General features: G+C 34.5%; 1 protein-coding gene and 1 pseudogene across 1 annotated transcript in view; both read right to left on the minus strand.

Annotated features, from left to right (window-relative positions):
* The window catches only part of LOC143360931 (neuronal calcium sensor 2), a 602,579-nt gene extending 582,523 nt beyond the window's left edge, over positions 1 to 20,056 (minus strand). Inside the window, exon 1 of the mRNA XM_076800137.1 lies at positions 19,969 to 20,056. The gene's annotated coding sequence lies outside the window, so the exon portion shown is untranslated. The remainder of the gene's footprint in view (positions 1 to 19,968) is intronic.
* On the minus strand, positions 12,324 to 12,446 carry LOC143361179 (U6 spliceosomal RNA; annotated as a pseudogene).
* Positions 20,057 to 21,787: the final 1,731 nt, after the last annotated feature.

Here is a 21,787-nt window from a genome sequence, read left to right on the forward strand (position 1 = left end):
TTTTTCGAGATTTTAAGGTCATCGAAGTTTTTTCATATGTGACATTTTGATATTGTGATATTCTCATTACAACAGTCTTATAACTCGTAAAAAAAGAAATTCAACAATGTGCAACATATTGACCTTCGCGTGACCTTCAACGAGAAAATCATGTTTTTATAAGGAGAAGGTAAATGTAAGATTTGTATGTTTCAATGCAAAATATTTATTTGAGAAGGTGTTCAAAATCTGCACCATTAACCTCAATACATTTGGCAAAGCGAAAGTCTGTTTACAAGCATTAGGAACAATTACACGACACACTGCTCCAATGAAATTGAAATTCCTTCCTTAACCATCCCCGAACGAGTATTGAAATTAATGGCAAACATTTCAGGATTTTCTCATTGAAGGTCACGTGACGTTCTCTTTTTTAATGAGCTATAAGACTGTTGTAATAAAAATATGTAGTCCCATTTAAAAAAAACTTCGATGACCTTGAAATCTCGAAAACAGTAACCTTGAGTAACTTTTTTTAATTGTCACATCACATTTTTACCTATCGAATACCCTTTTCCTCTAAACTTTTTTTCCTCACCATAAAAAATAAACGAGATATTTAAGACGGTCAAGTTAGATAAAATACCCTGTATATTCTATGTCACATGCAAGATATGTATGTACTTCAAGTAAAACATGGTATTATACACGATGATTCGATTCGCTTTCGTTTTTGAAATATAGAGGTGGCACTGGCGCAAACCACAAATGAGACTGCCGCGTTCAAGATGGACGATTGTTGTGTAATCATTCATTTGAAATGGCACGAAACTACATTTACCATAGCATACTGATACATTACATTAGCATAGTGATATTTGTAGTACGTATGGTTTGTAATGGGTGTTTTGAGTTTCTGTGTACGGAAGTAAATACCTTAGCTTTTACCGTTTTACATGCTCTACATACCTACATAGTAGATTTAAGGGGACCTACTTTAGAAAGTAAACAAATCCTTTGTTTTTTATTTTTCCAATCCCTGTAGTCTTAAACGTGTTACTTCAGAGTACTTTATGTTAAGAATGTAACGATTTAAATGGGAACACATAAATATATTACAATCAGTTATTTACAGTCGCATGAAAAAAGTACTGAAGACAAAGGCTATAACCGGATCAGATGGCCAAAAATGCCCTTCGACCAAATTAACCGTCTGATTGTTATCACGCCGCTTAGGCCTCTTCGCAATCGATAAAGACAAGCGCTATCGCGAGACCCCTGGGACTCAAACGGTTAAGCGACCTGTACACCATTCTATACTATATCTTCGTCATACTATATCTCGACCGGAAGGGTAGTTATGGTGAAAACTGAAAAAAAAATTAGTTTTTGACCAATTTAGCGACGTGCGAAAATTCTGAAAAAATTGAACAAATATGAAATACCTAGATACATATACTGTAATTAATTCAAATTTTTAAGTTGAAAATGCTGATTGTAAAAAATCAAAAACCTCAAAAAATCGGAAATTCATTAACACTCTACCTAATAGCACACATGACAGTTAATTATTTCAGACTTTTTGGCTGCAAAATCGATTTTTCAAAAAATTCGGAACCATAAAATTGCCGATTTTATATTGAACTTTTCAGAGTACCACAATTATATTATTATGATATTTGCGTCTCATCGTGATTATTAATGTGTATTTTTTCAGAGTTTTCGAATTACGCAAACATGTTTAAAAATATTGGAAATCTAACAATTCGAAGAAAATCCATATTTCATATTGAAGTTTTGGAGATACCAGTTTTATAAAAATTCTGTAATGAGATATTGTTGATACCATTGCTCATAGTTTCTTACAGAATTGTCTATGAATTGCATCGTCGTTTAAGAAAATCAGAATCCAATTTTTCGATGCCTCTTTACCTTTCTGTAGGTGTCTTATGTACTATTAAACATTTTTATATTTGGAAAAATAATGTACAAACTTAGAAGTGCTATATAAAATATTTTATTTGCGTTATATCAATGTACGAGAATGATTCTAAAGAGTTTCGGTTGGTGCAGGCGGTATGCTCTCTGGCTGCGGATATTTTGGCCCTAAATCGAATCCTGCACCGAGGGGTAAATTTTTTTTTTGTTATTTCTTAATAAAAGAAAAAATTTTATATCTTTATAAATGTTGTGGCAACATTTTCAACCTGATTGTATGGACGCACTGATAGTATTTTAACAAAAAAATTTAATCATTTTCTTCACTTTTAAAGAATTCGTCGTTAAGTGATTAAACATTTTTACATCCAGAGAAGCAGAGCGTAAATCTAAAAAATGAAATTCAAAATGAAGGAAAATTGTGATACGCGCGTAGTGTTCCTATGTCTTTGTTACGCTTTGAACGCTGCAGATTTGCGCAGTGCTTTAGTGTCCGACTGCGGAACTTCTGGGAACATTTTTGACATCGATCGGAACCCCGCGTTAGACTACGTTTTTTATTTCATAAGTTGCATATTTCATTCCAATTTTTTACCGTATAATTTGTCATATCATTTCAAAAATACTTCTTTTAATATTTTAAAAGTAGTTCTTTTAATATTTTAAAACTAATTCTTTTAATATTTTCAAAATATTTCAATGAGGAAATACGTGTTGAGATTAGGAAATGAGTATCGGTACAAGCGAGTGGCTACAAACTATAAATTCATAAATTTGAAGTTTGTCCAAATTCATTACACTTTTGTAAGATGCATCATCGTCGCACTAATATACTATTCAGTTGCGGGATATTATGTAAGTTTAATAACGAGGCGGCTATAGAAACTAGCTTAAAACTAAATTCCCAGGAACTATGACCTTAAATGTATGCTATGTTCTATAATAAATTAATAATAAGAGGCAGGAGGTGACGTATAAAGCTGCAAAGATTAAAATTTGGATATGAGTTCTGGAATCAGCTAGTTATCGTAAATATTGCCTGCGTCATCAAGTGCCATCCACGTTTATCAATGAAAATATGGATATTTTTGTTTTATCTCAGCGTACTTTCAATTCAAGCAGGCATATCAATACATCCGATATTAAGTGTCGATGCGTAGGACAGTTTATAATTAGCTTTTTCTGTTGTATTCCCTTTAATACGCTTCTCATACTTGACAGCCGTAATTTTTTACACACTCCTCTCGTTTTATTTATGACAGCCTCAATTTTTTATCTTTCCTAACTTCTGTGACAGTTAACTGGAGCATACGACAACCAACAGAACGTATACACCTGTTAATTAAATACGTTGATTTATTAGGGAATTAATAATGTTTAAAGTATTCATGAACAACATTCACTATAATACTATGACCCATTTGTTACTTATAATGTAGCAATGACACTGAGAAGTTGATAAAAATTGAACTGAAAGCCTAAGAAAATCGAAGAAAAAAAAATACCAAATGAAAATGAAACAAAATAATGACCTAATAGAGTTAGCGTTAAATGGTGAACACTAATAATTGTGATATTCAATTTAAAACAATTTAAGATACTTGGACGCTGCAGAGACCGGTCTGTTTCTATTTGTGGACATATTATCTTCGACTTGTGATGAATGCTGAGCTTACGCAGTATTGTTTCCTTTTCTTTGACCTTGACCGGCAAGTGTCCCAATTCGTCGTTAGTTCGGTCCAGAATTTTACATGAAACGGGAACGAAACCGTCAATTCGATTGAAATGCGATTTTAAGCACGTAAGATTCAGAAAATGTTTTACGGTATATGTGCGACACGTGATACAACCGGTCACGAATTATAAAATGTCAAAGAGATTTTATTCAACGAGCAACCTTGTTTCGATGTGTCTCTCTGCAACGTAGTACCGGTATTAAAATAATTCAGTCCCGTATATACGACTACATTCGTAAACAAACTTATGCCAAATCGACGAATTATATTTCTAAATGTGAAACTGAAGTTCGTTTTCCAATAGAAAACAAGAAATACGAAATACGATTGCAGTTAAATCTTGTATTTGTTGTGTACATCAGCACCAATTCTAACATTTTACGTGTTTACAGTGTTTACTCGATATATGTCCAAAACACGGGTCTAGCCAGGAACATAAATCGGCCAGGAGATACTATTCTTTGATCCAAGTCGAACGTAGAAAAGGACAGCGACGCTCTAAAGGCTTCGGTCGCCCTGGAATGTTAATTAATACGGGTTTGGTGTATCGGTGTGAAACCACTACTAATCCAATAACAAAACTTCTTTATTTTTCATTATTTTTCTATGGGACTTTGACCAACATATTCGTTGCATTTTTCTAATGGAAATTATACCAAACATGAAATAATTCCGATGATATTTACTTGTGTAATCAACAATGAAAGTTACTTCCCATCACAATTATACTAACGGAAAATTAGTGTAAACATGATCCGAATTGTATCATGTCTGGTATCATTTGAACCGGAAAAATTCCACAAATATTTTGGTGAAAGTCCCGTAAGAAAAAAAAAAATGAAAAATAAAAAAGCTCTTGAGCTTCGCTGTCCTTTTCTCGTTCGGCACTACATCAAAGAATATGTAATAGGATCTCGTCAGCAGCATTTTCCCTGCTGTGACTTTGACAAATAACGTGTAAGACGAACTATTTACAGTTCACAGCGACCGTTAACTGGCGGCGAGTATCGCTGTCTTTTTCTATGTTCGGCGCGGATCAAAGAATAGTGGTTTTCTAACTTAAGAGACGCCAATACCCGTGCTACTGACATAAAACGTGGATTCACTGTATACCCCGCGGCAGTAGGGATAGTTCTGGGACTTTTATCGGCTAGGGGCTTAGGCATTTGGGACATATATAGAGTAAACACTGTATCTGTATTTTTCTAATAATATAAATTTTATGATTGATTATACAAATGAAATATAAGAAAAGAAACGCACAACCTGACCATTTTGTTTTTTCTCTAACAAAATCTATTATTTATTAACAAACATAGTACAGAATATTCGCTTAATCTATATAAATCTATAATATCACATTCATCACGCTTATGTTTTTAACTTCTTTATTACTTATACATACAGCGTTATCTTCCACTGTGTTTATCACGTCACTATATTCTTTATAAAAATTAAGGTACATACTATTTATTTAACATTTTTATGTCTACATTGAAAGAATACATTCGAACTAAATGAAATTTATGCCAATAGTTCCTTAAATGTATAGACCAAGTTTTAGCATAAACATAAATTGATATAAGTCACCCATTATTTTATGAGAGAAGTTTGAAAATAAGAAATTTCTTCCTGAAATTAACGTTGTTTGCCTCGTCATACTTTTTTATGAGTAATAATTTCAGCAAAACTAAATATATGGCGTTACAGTTCTTTCAGATACGCGTATGTGTGACATTTAAGAGTATATAAATATTTCAACACTTTAAAAATTGTCTCTTCCGAAACACCTATTTTCCTGTCTTTTTTTTTTTTTGTTTAATGACGATTACAATTTTGCATAGAAATATTTGCTAGAGCCTCTTTAAGATGGCTACATAAAGATTTACTGCATATACTCACATATCTAAAAGTTACAAGAATAAATAGCCAACGCGTTGATAACGACTCAAATCTCCAAAACATGACCCAAACCACAAGGAGTACTCTAATTTAGTTAAAAATTAATACTCCGGAGGTTTTTGGGTCGCTGATTATGAATTTGATTTCAAAATTTCAAAAAACATATAGCGGATGAGCAACTCAAACAATTCTTGATTTCAAAATTAATAATTATAATAATTCTTTTAAAACGTGAAAATCAAAACTTTGATTTATCCGTATATTGTATTTGGATGTGCACTTGTCATACATAAACACTCAAGAAAATTCTTATATTTAAACGAAACTATATTCCGCTGTCGCTACACTGCCCCGCGAAAATATTCAAACGCCCTTTAAAGCAATATAACTTTTTAAAAATCGGACCAAAAGACCTGACTTTTTTTAGCAATTTGAAGAATCGGTTTACCAAATGACGTGCAAGAAAGAGTTTTAAGGAAATCCAACAATTTTTTAAGTAATGCATTTGCCATATTCAAACCGCCATTTTGTTTTTACCATTTTGACATCAGATTGATAATCAGCGACCCAAAAATATGGGAATACTAGTTTTCATGGAAATCCGATAATTTTTTTAAGTAACGCATCTGCCATATTGAATCCGCCATCTTGTTTTTTATGATTTTGACATCAGATTCATAATCAGCGACTTGAAAACCTCCGGAATACCGATTTTCAACTAAATTGGAGTATTTCTTCGATTTTTGGCCACATTTTGGCGACTCTGACCCACTGCGCGTCACCGCGCCGCTTCTTTCGAAGATTTTTGTATATCAACTGCGTCCAAATGATGCTCAATACATACAGTTCTGGGCGTAGTACGACTTTTATCGTCAGACGACGTTTGGCTTTTGTTTATCTATAATAACTCCTTGGGGAAGAGTGTTAGTAAAAGAATGCGTGAAAGAAAAGGGGGCGAATAAGATGCAGACCCCAAGTGGGAAGGAAAGAGAAGATTACTTAAAAAGAAATGGGCTGAGTCAAGCAGAAGTGGAAGAAATGGGAAAAGAAAAGGGGTATATAGCAAATACCTTAAGAAGGAGGGATACAAAAATACAAGGGCAAATGCTGTACAACAAAACAGAGCAATTAACATACAATAGCAGATACAAATACTGATCGTCTACCAGGAGATGGCAGTGAGACACTTGTAGGTACCACGTGATATCCCTACATCGCGCTACACGTCTTCCGCTATTGGCCAAATCGCTTGACGAAGGCAGCAAAGCATGAATTGAGTGTGACTAGAACAGAGGATGTGGTGACGCTAAGCTCAACCTATGTCAACCGTTCCCGCCAAAGCCTAAGCGTACGAGTGGGGTCCGTCCGCCTGGCGTCACGAGTGGGATCTCGAGGATCCTCATGTGCCCCACTGTCCCAAATCACTGACATCTCTTCATGGACGATTAGTGCATAAGAATCATAAGTTTGCCCGAATATTTGATCAAGGAAGGAATGGGACAGAAATTAGTAGTCCAGGCACGTTGCGGAAACCTAGGAAACTGGAACAGGTATTGAGAAGTAGGAGGAAGAAGGAGTTGCGATTTATGCGGAGATAGATTCGGCAATTTAGAACGTCCAATAAGGGATTGCAAGGAAACCGATAAAAGTATTAGCATAGAAGAGGTAATGAGTAGAAAGCAGGGCAAAAAGATTATAGATTGGATGGAAAGACTGCAAAAGGAAAGGAGAGGGAAGAGCAATAGGTAGGTCGGTTAAATAAGGTAGTTAGGAATAGGAGAAACAGGAAGAAAGGAAGAGTGAATGGAAACGGGTGTATGTGCTGAATGCGTAAGTTAAACTAATTTGCGAATCTAAATCCGCATATAAACCGACGACCGATTCCGACTGAATAAATAAAGATTATTACTATATTAACTCCTTGCTGTATCGTTTTGTTCACAGCTACAACGATTAGAACTTATTTGTCTTTAATAGTTTTCTAGTAACAAGAGGAAACTTATACTTATCATTAGATTTTATGAATTTATGACAAAATGTGTAGGCGAAACATGATGAAGGATTGCTCAGCCCACGCACAACAGCGGCGCTAATAGACACCAAGCACATGGAAACTAGGTATGAGCCTAGCGTGTTCCCGCGTATTCCGTGGGTTGCCTCCGCCGCGTGTAAACCCGCGTCGTAGATGATGTTAACGTTAATATAAAGTTTATACACATCTAATCATAGATAGAGTTCGTTTCTAATGATTAAATATGATTATATTATACAAGTAACATTGTTCTTGTTCTAGAACCGTGACACAAGAGACAGTAGAAAAAGAACGAGGCGGTAAAAAGAATTCGCTTAAAAGCAGAATAAAGGGTACATAAACCAGCTCTTTCGAATAAGACTATTGAATAACGAAAAAAATCGTTGATATGTATAGGGTGTCTAGAAATTATGTGTAAAAACCATTACAGCCTGATTCTACACCATAATATCGGCGAAGATCTGTTAAAAAAGTTTGGTGCAAAATTGACCTTGGTCGACATTTTCAAGGCCAAACATTTAATTTTATTGCATCCTATAATACTCATCGCGAAGAAAAAAGTCTTAAAGACACTATAGGTCTCAATTCTATGCTTTGTCATATAGAATCACCCCCACCACGTTTATACCATCTTGGGACACCCTGTACACATATGGAATAAAATAGTTTACGAAAATTTAAAGTCGTTTTCTAAGAGAACGGTTCATTTTTTACCTACGGTTCTTTTGAGAAGTTTGTTCTGTTCCTCTCAATGAATAGAACATGATACAGTCATTTACCAAATTTGACCTTGAAAATGTCGGTCAAGGTTAATTTTGCGAACATTTATAACAGATCTTCGCCGATCCTAAGGTGTAGAATCACGCTGGGACGGTTTTCACACATCATTTTTTGACAGCTTGTAGAAAGACTGGACCATGGAGCAGAGCTGTTCAGCGTCTGCCCGTACACAGAACGACGGGCACGAAACCACTATGTCGCCAGCTACGGCTGTACTACGGCCTACCCCCACTCCGCTAACTCACTCGCCCGTAGCTGTGTCCTACAGTGCCCACGGGCATCGGCGAGCGCCCTTGCCCGCTAATAGGCATGGTGAGCAGTTCTCTCATGGAGGATTGGAAAAGAGTCATTTGGTCCGATGAGATAAAGATAAACAAATTTGAATCGGATGGAATGTCCTGGTAATACTGGACATCCGACGTTACAATACTTTTGCTCGTCGCTGTATGGTAACTCACAAGTGAATCATCGAGTACTGCCTTTATTTACCCACATACGCTATCAGTGGTACTTATCAGTGGTATTTGTTTATAATTATCTTATCACTTTCTGCTAGAGTTACACAAGTTTAAGCCAGGTTTACGATACAACCGTGACTTCGTAAATATTTTTCAGACCATGATTTGCCAGTACATTTCTCGCGCTCGTTAAATAAGTATGCTTATTTATCTCCGTTGAATTTATTAACTCTAAAATCATCACCGATCGAATGACCACTTACAATAATGTTATAAATTTCCTTTCAAGTGTGTTAGAATGGAAATTTGGAAAAGTTTAAATAAATTTACTTCTGTTATTTTTATAAGGCAACGCATGTCAGTCGTTTTCAGTGCTCGGTAGCTTTAGTGTTAAGGACAGTTTGGAGTTCCTTGCCGTGTCTCGATACTAAAACTGAAGCCATCGCTGTGAATATCTAATGCCGTTGCTTCGGGTTTTCCCTAATAACCGCCCCAGCATCTTTATACCCCGTATTCTGCAAGTGGAAAATTGAGAAAGAGAATTGACAAAATTTCTAAACATTCTGAGGTTACCATTAGGAAATTTTTCTCCCACTACTTAAGATACCTTTTTATACTATTTTGGAAACATGAATCAAAGTTGATAAACATTTTACATGACAAATTGAGAGAAATTGTTATTATTTCAAAGAAATTCTTGTGGGTTCGAAAGGCCTCATAACAATAAATATAACTAATTAACACTAATTTCATTGAGTAAAGTAAACATTTAGCAAATGGCACGCGTTTTGGAAAATATATCGACATTCATATTTTATACGCATCAGTTTTAACAATAAATTAATATATTTAGTAAAAATTGTATGCAGTATTATAAACTACATTATATTACTAATATTCTACGACAAAAAGGCTACAGCCGGGTTTGAGGGTCAAATTCGAGCCTACCAAAAAAGAAACCTATCTGCCAAATTCCAGCCCTATACCTCATCTATAAGGATAGTTATAGAGGAAAATCGAAAAAACCCGTTTTTGGCCAATTTAATGACAATTCAAAATTCTGGAAAAGAATCTGACACATTTCGGATACCAAGCCACATATTAGGAATCGTTTTTAGATTTTTCCATTGCAAACTCTGGTTCCAAAAAACGAAAAACACGAAAAAAAATCGAAAAAATGCAGATTTCATATAGAAATTAAAGAGACACTACAACAGATTTCATTTACCACTCAGATATTGTCCTAAATATTTTACTCAAATTTTTTCAAATTCTTGAGTTTGGTGCGTTATTGCTCAGAAAAATAAAAAATCCTTTTTTCAGCGTTTTTCCCGTGAAAAAGTAAGTTATACTTATCTTTTCTGAATCTTAAAAATATATTATGTAATATTAAACATTTCTACGTTCAGAGAAACATCGTCTAGACGTTAAAACTTGCGTAGTACAAAAAACCAAAATTATATGCAGGGCATATTCGAATATTTCGAAAGTACTTTCAACGGCACCGGTTTGTGCGAACACGACGAAAGTGCGCGCTGCACCCAAGAAATATTGGTGGGGGAAGGAAGCGTTTGAGGAGCCCCAACCATGCTAAGGCGGGGGACGGTCCCTGACTTATGGCGTAGGATGGACTTTGCTCTAGTGACAAGCTTGAATTGGCTTTCCTTCTTGCAGAATCAATAGTTAGGAGTATATGAAGTACTCGAAAATCATGTGTTACCTTTCATTCGAGCAAGAAATCAAATTGCGTGGATGTATTAACAGGACAATGCCCCAGTACTAAAACTTAAGAAACCGCAGCGTGGTTTGAAATTTCTAATATCAATTTATTGAAAGAGCCAGCATGATTTCTGGATCAAAATCCTATGGAAAACTTATGGGGTTTTCGATTACGAAAATTTATCACGAACGTTTCAGCTAAATGAAGTTATCATTGAATCCTGGAATGCAATTAGCGAAGAAATTTTGAAAATCTTAGTTAAGAGCATGCCTGATCGCATTTTTGTATTAATACGTAAGACAGGATGTTCAACGCATGATTAAAATCTACATTTTAACAACTTGTATTATAATTTAATCACTTTGTTCAAATCTAATATAGCTATTACGTTGTAGCTACACTCGTGCTGTAGATATGCTCCAGTCCAATATGAGTTTTATTGTTATGTTATGTTTTGAAATATACGTAATTTTTCAAAAGTGTTTGTACATTCGTTTATTTCCCATTGTTCCAGGAGCATGCATGTATGTAATCCCGAGAAAGTACCGGATTCGTTTTGTAAGAGTTCCCAGGATTCTTCTTGCGCATCTGAAGTAGGCCACCGTGCGTGGGGGTCATTGTGAGTAAAAATCTCACATTACCCCTAACGCCTCACCCAGTTCGGTTGGAAATGTCTTTCGAAGATTACCTGCAAGTAAAGACATGAAGAACCCCAGTTGCTCTGAGAGATATCCTTGGCGTTTACTGACATTGGCTAGTCATCAGCGTGCGCGTTCGAAGAATGACCTCAAGCTCTACTACTAAAACCGTTGTAAATGGCGAGTAGTATACAGGGTGGGTCGCCACATTTTGCCATCTAGATTTACGTCATTATTATTACGCATAGCAAACAATATTTCAGATGAAGTTGAATGGTTTTGAGAGGGGCACATTCTGATAGTACATTTTTTTTGTATGTGGACGTGTAAAGGACATATGAAGGTCATTAATGTTTTTTTTAAATGGAATCATACATTTTTTATTGCATCAGCTGATGCTCCTTCATATTCTTTACAAAAAAGTATTAATCTATTTGTGTAAAAGAATCATTAGTTTAGGAGATATTTTAATTGTAATATCTCTTTACAGAAAAGGTTCAAAGTGGCGACCATTTGCATCAGAACACTTTCTGAATCGAGAAGTTAATGACTCACTAACATTGCTTAGTGTATCTGATCTTATTTTGTTACACTCATTGATGATACGATCCCTCATATTGGCCATTGTAGTCGGAGACTCAGCGTACACTTTATTTTTTAAGTAGCCCCACAAGAAAAAGTCGAGGGGCGCTAGATCTGGTGATCTTGCCGGAAAATGAATGGGCCACCTCGCCCTATCCAACGATTTGGGAACATTCGATTTAATGTATCCCTTGCTATTCTTGAATAATGAGCAGGGAAACCATCCTGTTGAATCCACATTATTTGTCGTGTATGCAATGGTAAATCATGTAAAAATGTCCATAGAGTATTTGATAAAAAATGTGCATATTTTGGTCCGGTTAGTGATCCTTCGATAAAGTATGGACCAATAAGTCTAAATTTCACAATAAGTAGGAGAGCAAGAATTATCAACACAGAAAATGTAAATATTTACATTGATAATTCTTGCTCTCCTACTGCATTATCACATTGAATTCATAATATTGACCAGAAAGTCGAGATTTCCTAACAAATTATAATTAAAATATCTCCTAAACTAATTATTTTTTTACACAATTAGAATAATAATTTTTTGTAAAAAATATGAAGCAGCATCAGCTGATGCAATCAAAAATATATGCGTGTCATCCTTGCGCAGGGACTATGCTAATCTTCTCTGTATCGTTCCAATTTTAGTATATGTACTGCCGAAGCAAGTACGCAATCAAAAATATATGATTCCATTTAAAAAAACATTAATGACCTTCATATGTCCTTTACACGTCCACCTACAAAAAAAAAAAATGTACCATCAGAAGGTGCCACTCTTAAAACCATTCGACTTCACCTGAAACTTTGTTTGCTATGTGCAATAATAATGACGTAAATCTAGATGGCAAAATGTGGCGACCCACCCTGTATATACCACAGGAGAATATAACCGTTTCTTTAGTGCTTTCTCTTGTTCACAAACTTATCTATTAAGTTGTCCCAAGCTTTTTTCGCAACGTTGATGTTATTAGGCAACGCGAGCATACACAGGGTGAGACTTTGAAATTAAACTTTTAAATTATGCATTGTATGAAAAAATTATTTCCACAGATGTTACATGGCGTCAAGAGGGACATCATGTGCTTCCTCATAAGTGGAAGCGTTTAGGAGAATCAAAGGTCATCTTTGATTTTTTTTTAATGGAACTGTATTTTTTACATGCACCAATCGATGCAGCCTATTATCCTACAGGGTGTCCCAAAAATTATGTACTTCCTTGAAAAGGGTAATTGCCGAGGTGATTTGAAATAAATTTTTCCTTTGCGAAAATGTTGTGGCGTTGGCATTGGCCGAGCCGGAATCCGTCCGCTGTAGCCGCGCTATGATTGGTCGGCGGTTTTCATTAATAAACTCCTTAACAAAGCTACGGAAAATATTTTCGCAAAGGAAAAAGTTACTTCTTAATCATTACTTGTTTTTACTTGTCTTCACACGACGTGATAGTAATGTGTGTGTACGCATAATCTGTATGCATTATTTCCTCTGTGTGAAACGTGACAGCACGTGATTTCACATGACGTGATAGCAATATGTCTGTACCTTTATGAGCATGTGGGACTAAACGTGTTAAGGGATAATACTTCATATATTACTCAATTTTAATTTATGGACTGGTCGTATTAAGTTTACATGTGTACATACTAGGGTGGCTCTTATTTTCCTCTGAAGAAAATTTTTTCAAAATTTTTTTACAGCTTCTTCCACCCCCGGATTAAGCTCAATTGGATAACGAAAATGTTGTTCTACCATTTTTCTCAATTTTTTCGAAAACCGATAGTTTTAGGAAAAGAATTAATAGGTCATAAAATACAGCCTATCCAGATTTTCAGGTTTTGTGGAACATATTTTTCGATACAGTTAATAATTTAGAAGATATTCGAGAAAAACAATTTTATACGCATTTGATCAATTATTTTAATGTTTAAGGGCTCGGGGGCACGTTCTCCCGTTATCCAATTGAGTTCAAACTTTGCAAAAATGCTGTTTTATTAATTGGAAAAAAACCGCAAAAAATTAAACTGTCGAAAATAAGAGCCACCTTAAAACAAACCAACCAAACAAACAAACCAAAAACATACGTATATCACAGAAAAGGTTAATTTTCGGTAAAATTGATCAGAAGCAGTACATGACGATTAAAGAAATTCTGAAACGGTTCTGTCATAGATCTGCAGTAATCTCTGCTTAATAAACGCAGATTCTGGACCGCATTGCGAATATTATCGAGGGAGGTAAGTACTCTCACAAAACTGCTGGCTGTTATCTTTCTCACAATCAGGTCCACTCGCTTCTTAAGACGAGACCGAGAAGCATTGAGTAAAAATAAGATGGAAGCAAAGGCTCGAGCTATTCTAGAAAGCAATGCAGATAACCACGAAAATACTACTCGATAAAAATGCAGACACATTTTGAAAATGTATATCCCTTTGCTTCTTCTCTAAATTTTAGAAACAAAAGGTAGCGTTTCAGAACAATGAAATGGAAAACCTAATTAAAATTGTTTATTAACTCTCATACGTTCCTCGGTAACATGAAGTTTCACCCATTTTCTGCGTAATTATAAAACAATTGATTTTCTGTCTTGTTGTGAGATGTATTTCTTTAAAATGTCACGTTACAAATGAAACAAAACTTGTCGATTTAAAGTGTAAAACAAAAAGGAGTGAAATATTATGACTATTATACAGGGTGGTCTTGTAAAACTTAGCACTTGAATATCTCTGTTATTTTTTAAAATATGAAAAACTTTATTAACCAAAGTTTTTCGGTATAAAGTGGACTGCAATATGGCTATAACAGTATTTCGGTCACCTTCATTTTTTAAAAATAAAAACGTATATTATTCTATGCATTATTCGACGCATCTCGTCATTCACTATAAAAAGTTAGTAAGCTATCTATGTCGAAAAATTATTAATTTAAGAAATATTTCAACTTCAATTTTGGGGAATTCTGCATATCTTATTTCGCGTTGAGATAAACACGAAACGATGGTAAATAAAATCTACAGAATTCAACAAAATTAAAGTTGAAATATCTCATAAATTAATAATTTTTCGACATACATAGGTTACTAACTTTTTATAGTGAATTACGAGATGCATCGAATAGAGTATAGGAAAGTATACGTTCGTGTTTAAAAAAATGAAGGTGACTGAAATCTTCGAAACTCTTTCGTATAAAAAAAACTGTTCTAATCCTTTTTATATCGAGAAACTTTGATTAATAAAGTTTTTTCATATTTTAAATAATAACAGATATTCAAATGCTAATTTTTACTATGCGGGAAAACATTATACTAACACACAATTCTGTCGTATCCGCGCGAAAAAATCGTTGCAACACAAAATAAGCTGTAACTCGAAAACAAGGTCATGAAGAGCATATGTTTATATGAATTCATCATCTCATTTTAGTGTACTGCATCAGCCCCTATTGTACTTCCCACGTGTTCTGACTCGCCCTGTATATGAAAAGCTGTAAGACATTGTCTTTGATGTAATTTTCTTCGACTATTAACTGGTATAATTTCGAAAGAATTTATTCGACGCAATAAAGAAGCCTCACGTGTGTATAAGGAAGACTGTTTTTACCTTGGAAGTATATACAAGTAGTAGCACTTATTTAACAATATGTATAATATAATTATACATGTACATATATGTGTACGTACAAATGAGTAATACATATTTATGAATAGTCTCCAAGGTCATATGTGAAGTGTGAAGCATAAGCTTTCGGATCCATTCAATTTGGCTTACTTACGGTAATTGTAACTAAAAATATTTATGAAAATCCAAGAACCGCAAGTATTATTATTTATGCAACCACTTTACAATAAAAATAAATGCTCACTTATAATAATATAGTCAATGTTATTCAAGCTTATTGCATCAATTTAACAATAATTTCCTTCAAATATATATATATACTTATTCAGTAAAATATTTTGTGAATATTCTTCTCTCATTTTGCATAATATTTACTATCTGTATAGTTGTGTATAAATAGAAAAAATACATAAAAAAAGCAAAATCAATTCAGTGATATAGATTAAGTTAATTGTTATATGAAATAAGTATTTATATATAAACACTTTAAGGTACTTGTTCTTTGTAAAAATACCGAATTGAATAGCATTTTGTTGATATATGGTCTTTCATTTCCAAACCTTAGGTACTTTTATACCTTTATAGATGCTATGCAAACTACAAAAGTGTTTAAATTGCAGATCGTAATGAAACAAAGACTTTAAATAATGAAAATCTCTGTACGAGAAATAATTTGACGCAATTCCAATTTTCTTGAAGAAATCAATAACAATATGAAATTACAGAAATATCTGAAACCTGCCAATAACAAAGCCTCTCGTTTAAGGTACACTGATCTGTTACGATTCCTCACTTTTTTTCTTTTCTGTTCCATGTTTTGACGATGCGACGAATATAGTGGCTCGCGAATTTATTCGAACGCTCTCTATTTTTAACATGTGAAATATGTGTATTAAACTAAACTGTTCAAAATACTGTAGCATAAATAGCAAAGGAGAAGTTTTAAGAGTAGGGTAAGGGACCCAATTGCTGTGCCTATATTAATTATACTTATTTATAAATCATAATGAATATTAAAAAAGAGATATTAAATTTGTCATTAAAATCAGTTTTTTAATATTCACTATGCTTTAAAAATAAGCATAATTAATATAGGCACAGTAATTGGAACCCCCGCAGTAATTTGGTCCCTTACCCTATGCAGTGTCATCAGATCAAAACTTGTGTGCCCAGCCTAACTTCGCCTTCTACCGCACTACTCTTACGCTTCCACCGCGGCCCGGTCACGTGATGCATTTCGTCTCTATCATGCATACTCCGGTACTGGTGGAGAGAGGGTAACTTTTCCCCTCAATTCATGCTCCCTCCTCTCATCTGACGACACTGGTGCTATTTATTTATATTACCAAAAACTTATATATAAATTAAGCTTTTAGGTAAAAGAATGGATATTATATAATGTCTCACACCCTAAAAAATTCACCACAAAGCTAAACGTTAATCCCATGGAGCAACTACTGACTGAAATGAGTGGTTGATAAAATAACTATGTGATTAACATAGTAGAAATAATAAAACAGAAAATTATAAAAACATAGAACACCGTTAACGAAAATGTTGCGCAAAATTAGTGCACGAATTAATGAACATCGACTTAGAAATGTTATTACTAGACTGCGGGTCAAGCCGTAGAAGCCAAATAGGAATTTATTTCTCTTTTTAGTAGTCTCATTAAGATAATTAATCAATCAAAATTAAATAAATTAATGAATCAATCAAAATATGTTTTACAATGAGTACCTACCTAAGGAAATTAGTTTTACCTTGAATTTAAGAACTTTGTCTTCAGGATGATTCCCCTGATCATGCAATCATCTAGAATGACTAATACTTTCGATTTCATAGTGTTCCGTTCACAGAAGAAAAAATTTCTTCAAAATATTTAAATTGAGAAATTTAATTTTGGCCATGTTTTCGCGGCTCCCGGGGCGCTGTGCGACGGTTTACTAAACACAATGTAGCATATTGTATGCATATGTCGTTGCGTCGTTTTTTAAATTTTACAAAAGTGATCTTGAGATATCGCTTTAGTGACGTACGCGACATCCATTAAAATTCTTTCGTTCTTTAACTTTTGTCAGCGAGTGTATATCCGCCTTTTCTTAAACCACACAGATCAGCACTATTAAATCTCGTCGTGTTATCGCTTCGACATAAACGGTCCCGCAAGTATCACATGTCGAGTAATATATATGTATAGTAAAACCAGCCATCGTCGGGGGAGGATTAAACAAAGCTACCTTATGCGCGCTAACGCAGACGCGCATGAATAACGTGGTTCCGACAATGCGACAATGTCTTTTTTGCATTATTCGAAAAGTCTTATTTGTTCGATAAACAAAAGAGAAATAATTTTTTTCGCAAATATCGAATGTTTGTGTACACAATGTGAGATCCTAACAAATAATTAACTATTAAAAATAACTTAAACAATGCATTGTATGCCGCATTATTAAAAAACGATCGTTTTACGAAAGTGTTTTAAATTATTTTTTTCTCATTGGTATGTTACGTTTGATCGTCATTTGTTACTGTTTATTAGCAAAATTACACGATGGCTGCACAAAGATGAGATGTGGATATTTCTACGCGAAAATTAGTAATGAAGTTGTTCTGTGGGAGTAAATTCATGAGAGATTGGAAAAATAATAGGTAGATGTCATTCTACCGTGCAGAAAATTATAATCAAGTATACAAGTACCGATATACAGGGTGTCCCAAAAATATTGTATTTCCTTGGAAGGAGTGATTTCTGATGCCATTTGTAGTAACTGTTTCCTTTGCAAAAATGTCCTCTGCGACTTTGTTACAGCAGGCGGATTCTAACTCGGCCAATAGCAACGCTACGCACAGCAAGACCGTGCCGGAGTCCGTTCGCTATAGGCGTGCTTTGATTGGATCGTGTTTTTCGTTAATAACTTGAAAACAAAACCGCGGAGAACATTTTCACAACGGAAAAAGTTGTTTCAAATGATGTCAGAAATTACCCTTTCAAGGAAATACAACATTTTTTAGACTCTCTGTGTTGTACAATGTAGTAGGAGGAGGAAGGAGAAGAATTTCAATGATGTAATATTTTCTGACGAGGTAAAAATTAATTTATTAATCTCGAACGGTAGAATTGTAGTGTGGCGGAAACCAAATACGACGTTTAATGAGAATAATACACAGTACCAACTATGCCGCATGGAGGAGGACCATTAATGTTATGGGGCTGTATGGCACAGAGTAGCCAGATCAAGGCTGGTTCCCCGACTCTAATTTCCCCTTCTACCGCGCTATTCCACCATGCTTCCGCCACGGCCCGGTCACGTGACGCGTTTTGTCTCTGTCGTGTATACTCGGATACTGCAAAGAGAGGGTACCTTTTTCCCCTCACTTCGTGCTCCCTCCCCTCATCAGGCAACGTTAGAAGGCAGCCAATGAAATTGAAAATATGGAATTTGTAGGTACAACTATGGACCAGATAAAATACTTCAGCATCTTAAAAAACAATTTGAAAATTTGTAAATACTTTATATTATTTTCAGTACGACGACGACGACCGAAAGCATTCGACTTATGTTGTAAAGGAATGGCACCGAGGTCACCGAATTTAAATCCTATCGAGCATTTGTGGCGGGAGTTGAAAAGAAAATTACCAACTAATAAATAAAATAGAAGAAAATCTATAACTACGTAAATGTGGGAGAATATGGCAAATTCCATAACAAAAGATCTAGTGGAATCTATGCCAGAAAGGTTATTATAGCCGTTATACAAAATATTAAAATTAGAATTATTAATTGTTATTTTGTAAATATGTTACGTGCACGCTCAGTTTTGTGACGTTGAAATGTACTACAATAATGGTGAATTATTTTTTAGGACCTCAAATTGTATATATAGAAATTGTGTTTAAAAATTGTTTGTTTTTCATTAATCGAACAAATAAGACTTTTACGGTTTGTGTACGTTCAATCATTTTCCGAGTACGTGACCGAGCGCATAAACAGAAAAACTGATCTGTTTAACGATATACATTTTCAAAATTTAACAATTGATAACGCGAGAGACGTGATACGTATTCCCTGAACACAAATAAATCAGCACAATGAATTTTAATGGATCGTTAAAGACCTCATACACTGTTATGATATATAATTATGCAGTCATTATGTAAATGAAAATAAACACTTTTATTCGAATATCGCCCACGAATAAAAGTGTCCGCAAGGATACCAGTGAAGCATACGTAAAACAATCACGTCCTATCAGCACTCGAATATCATTTCACCGGAAATGATTATCGGTATGTATACTGAAATAAATAGAACGACATTTCCGTACGGTCATACGACTAAACCAATTATCGTGTAAATTTTGCCAAAAAGAATAAATACGTAACGAATAACAGCCGCGAATTTGGAAAGATGAAAACGCAGTGCGTTTGAATTATTTTGCAGTGTTTAAATATTATCAAATAGTATCAAAGAATAAAACCGTCGTTCGTACGTGTCACCAGTGCTTCGTTGATCGAACCGTGGCCAAAAAGTTGCAAATTATAGATACGATAAAAAATACATAGTCTATCAACTTACCAAATGTTGTTCCGAAGGAAATTGTTCAATAGACAGTTGGTTGTGGCACCATGCTGTTCATGCAGCATGGCGAGATGTGTCAAAGATGCACTTAACGAGTCTTCTTTCTTGATGTCCAAACACGCGCGACACTCAACTAACATTTTTTCTTGTGTGTGTGTATACAGGAAAAATGCGCGACAATTTGGTCAAATTTGACGGACACCGCACAATCATACATCGGTTACATTTACTCATCTGACACGCACATGCACACACCCTCGCTACGGAAAACATACACGCATCACACATACAATCGCAGGACGGATGTACAATTAAATGTATCATTTTAAATTTAACGAGATGAGCACCGAAATTTCGTTTAACGGCGTGCGCGTTTAATTCAACGATTAAAAAATAAAGGTAACCTATGACCGTGTCGGAACGTTACTGCGGTTGAACGAGTATAGTGGTTCAATCGTGTGGGGAAAAATGATTTTTACAAAAGCCCGATTTCCTGACACAAATTGATCGATTTAAATGGAAAAACGAAAGCACGAATGAAACGTAGCTTCACCTTACTAACCTATGCGTAGTATGTCGACCGGTTGTCACGATTACTCAACGAGTTCAAAACATTTCCACGACACTGACTTGTGCAGATATCACGACGGCTGCCATATTGGATTCTCATTCCGCAAACCACCGACGAGATATTTATAAAAGGGAGACAATCTTACGAGATTTTACGAAAAATTCATACGACACTAGCGACCTCTCCTGAGGCAACACGACATTTTGTAAGCATAAAATGCGTGAGCCAAAAATCGATTTCAGCATGCATTATTTTTTATACAATTGCTATTAATTGTTTTCAGTAAATAAGTGGAAATTATTAATTACATGAAGAAACCTAGATAACTATAGTCCCTGGTAAAAAAGAATTAGGGACACTTTATAATTTTCCAAATTTTCGCGGTAATCGTAGAATTAAAATGCCAGAACGTATAATTTAATAATAGTTTTGATCAACTACTGAAGTATGTACATACGTAGATTACGTAGATACATATTAATAATTTGTGTTTCCTCCATTTGCTTTTATTACAGCATGTACCCTTTCCGTAATGCTTCTTATACGTTGTTCTATCGTATCCATTATTTTGGTATGATTTTGCCAAACATAGCAAGTTTTTTTTTAGATTATCTATTATGATGACAGGTGATGCGTAAACAAAGGTTTTGAGTAAAGTCCAAATGTTTTCAATGGGATTTGTGTCCGGAAAGTTACTTGGCTATGGGAGTACAGAAATTTTCTTTAATGCGTGTAAATTAAAAGTGCATGTATGCAATACCTTAATAGTTAATAAGATTAAATTATTAAAGTGAATAAGTAATTACATTCCGATCAGGCCTTTCAAGTTTATTAAAAACACGAAAGACGTCAACAATTGTGAGTGGTCCTATTTTTTTGGCCAGGGACTATAAAATCATATGCGATTTAGCGTAAAAACTTGCACTTATTATTAATATCATTTTTGCAGTTAAACCGAAATGTTTTATAACCATACACGTAGATACTTTATTTATGTATATAAATACAAATATAGTTATTGAAATTGCAATCTGCATAATCAATGAATTAAAAAATAAATTGTTTTCACTTCCCGCGTAATTAATAAACAAGGATGCTGTTTTTGTTAATCTTTCATGTTATTTTTACTTTATCTTTTAATTTTGGCATTTTTAATACAATACTCGTCAATCCACTTCAATAACAGGAATATTATTTTTACAAAATTTTAATCAGTTTAAATAAATCCTTTTTTACCGACTATTA

This window comes from Halictus rubicundus, chromosome 14 (genome assembly GCF_050948215.1).
Source record: "Halictus rubicundus isolate RS-2024b chromosome 14, iyHalRubi1_principal, whole genome shotgun sequence".
In the NCBI taxonomy this organism is placed as follows: Eukaryota; Metazoa; Arthropoda; class Insecta; order Hymenoptera; family Halictidae; genus Halictus; species Halictus rubicundus.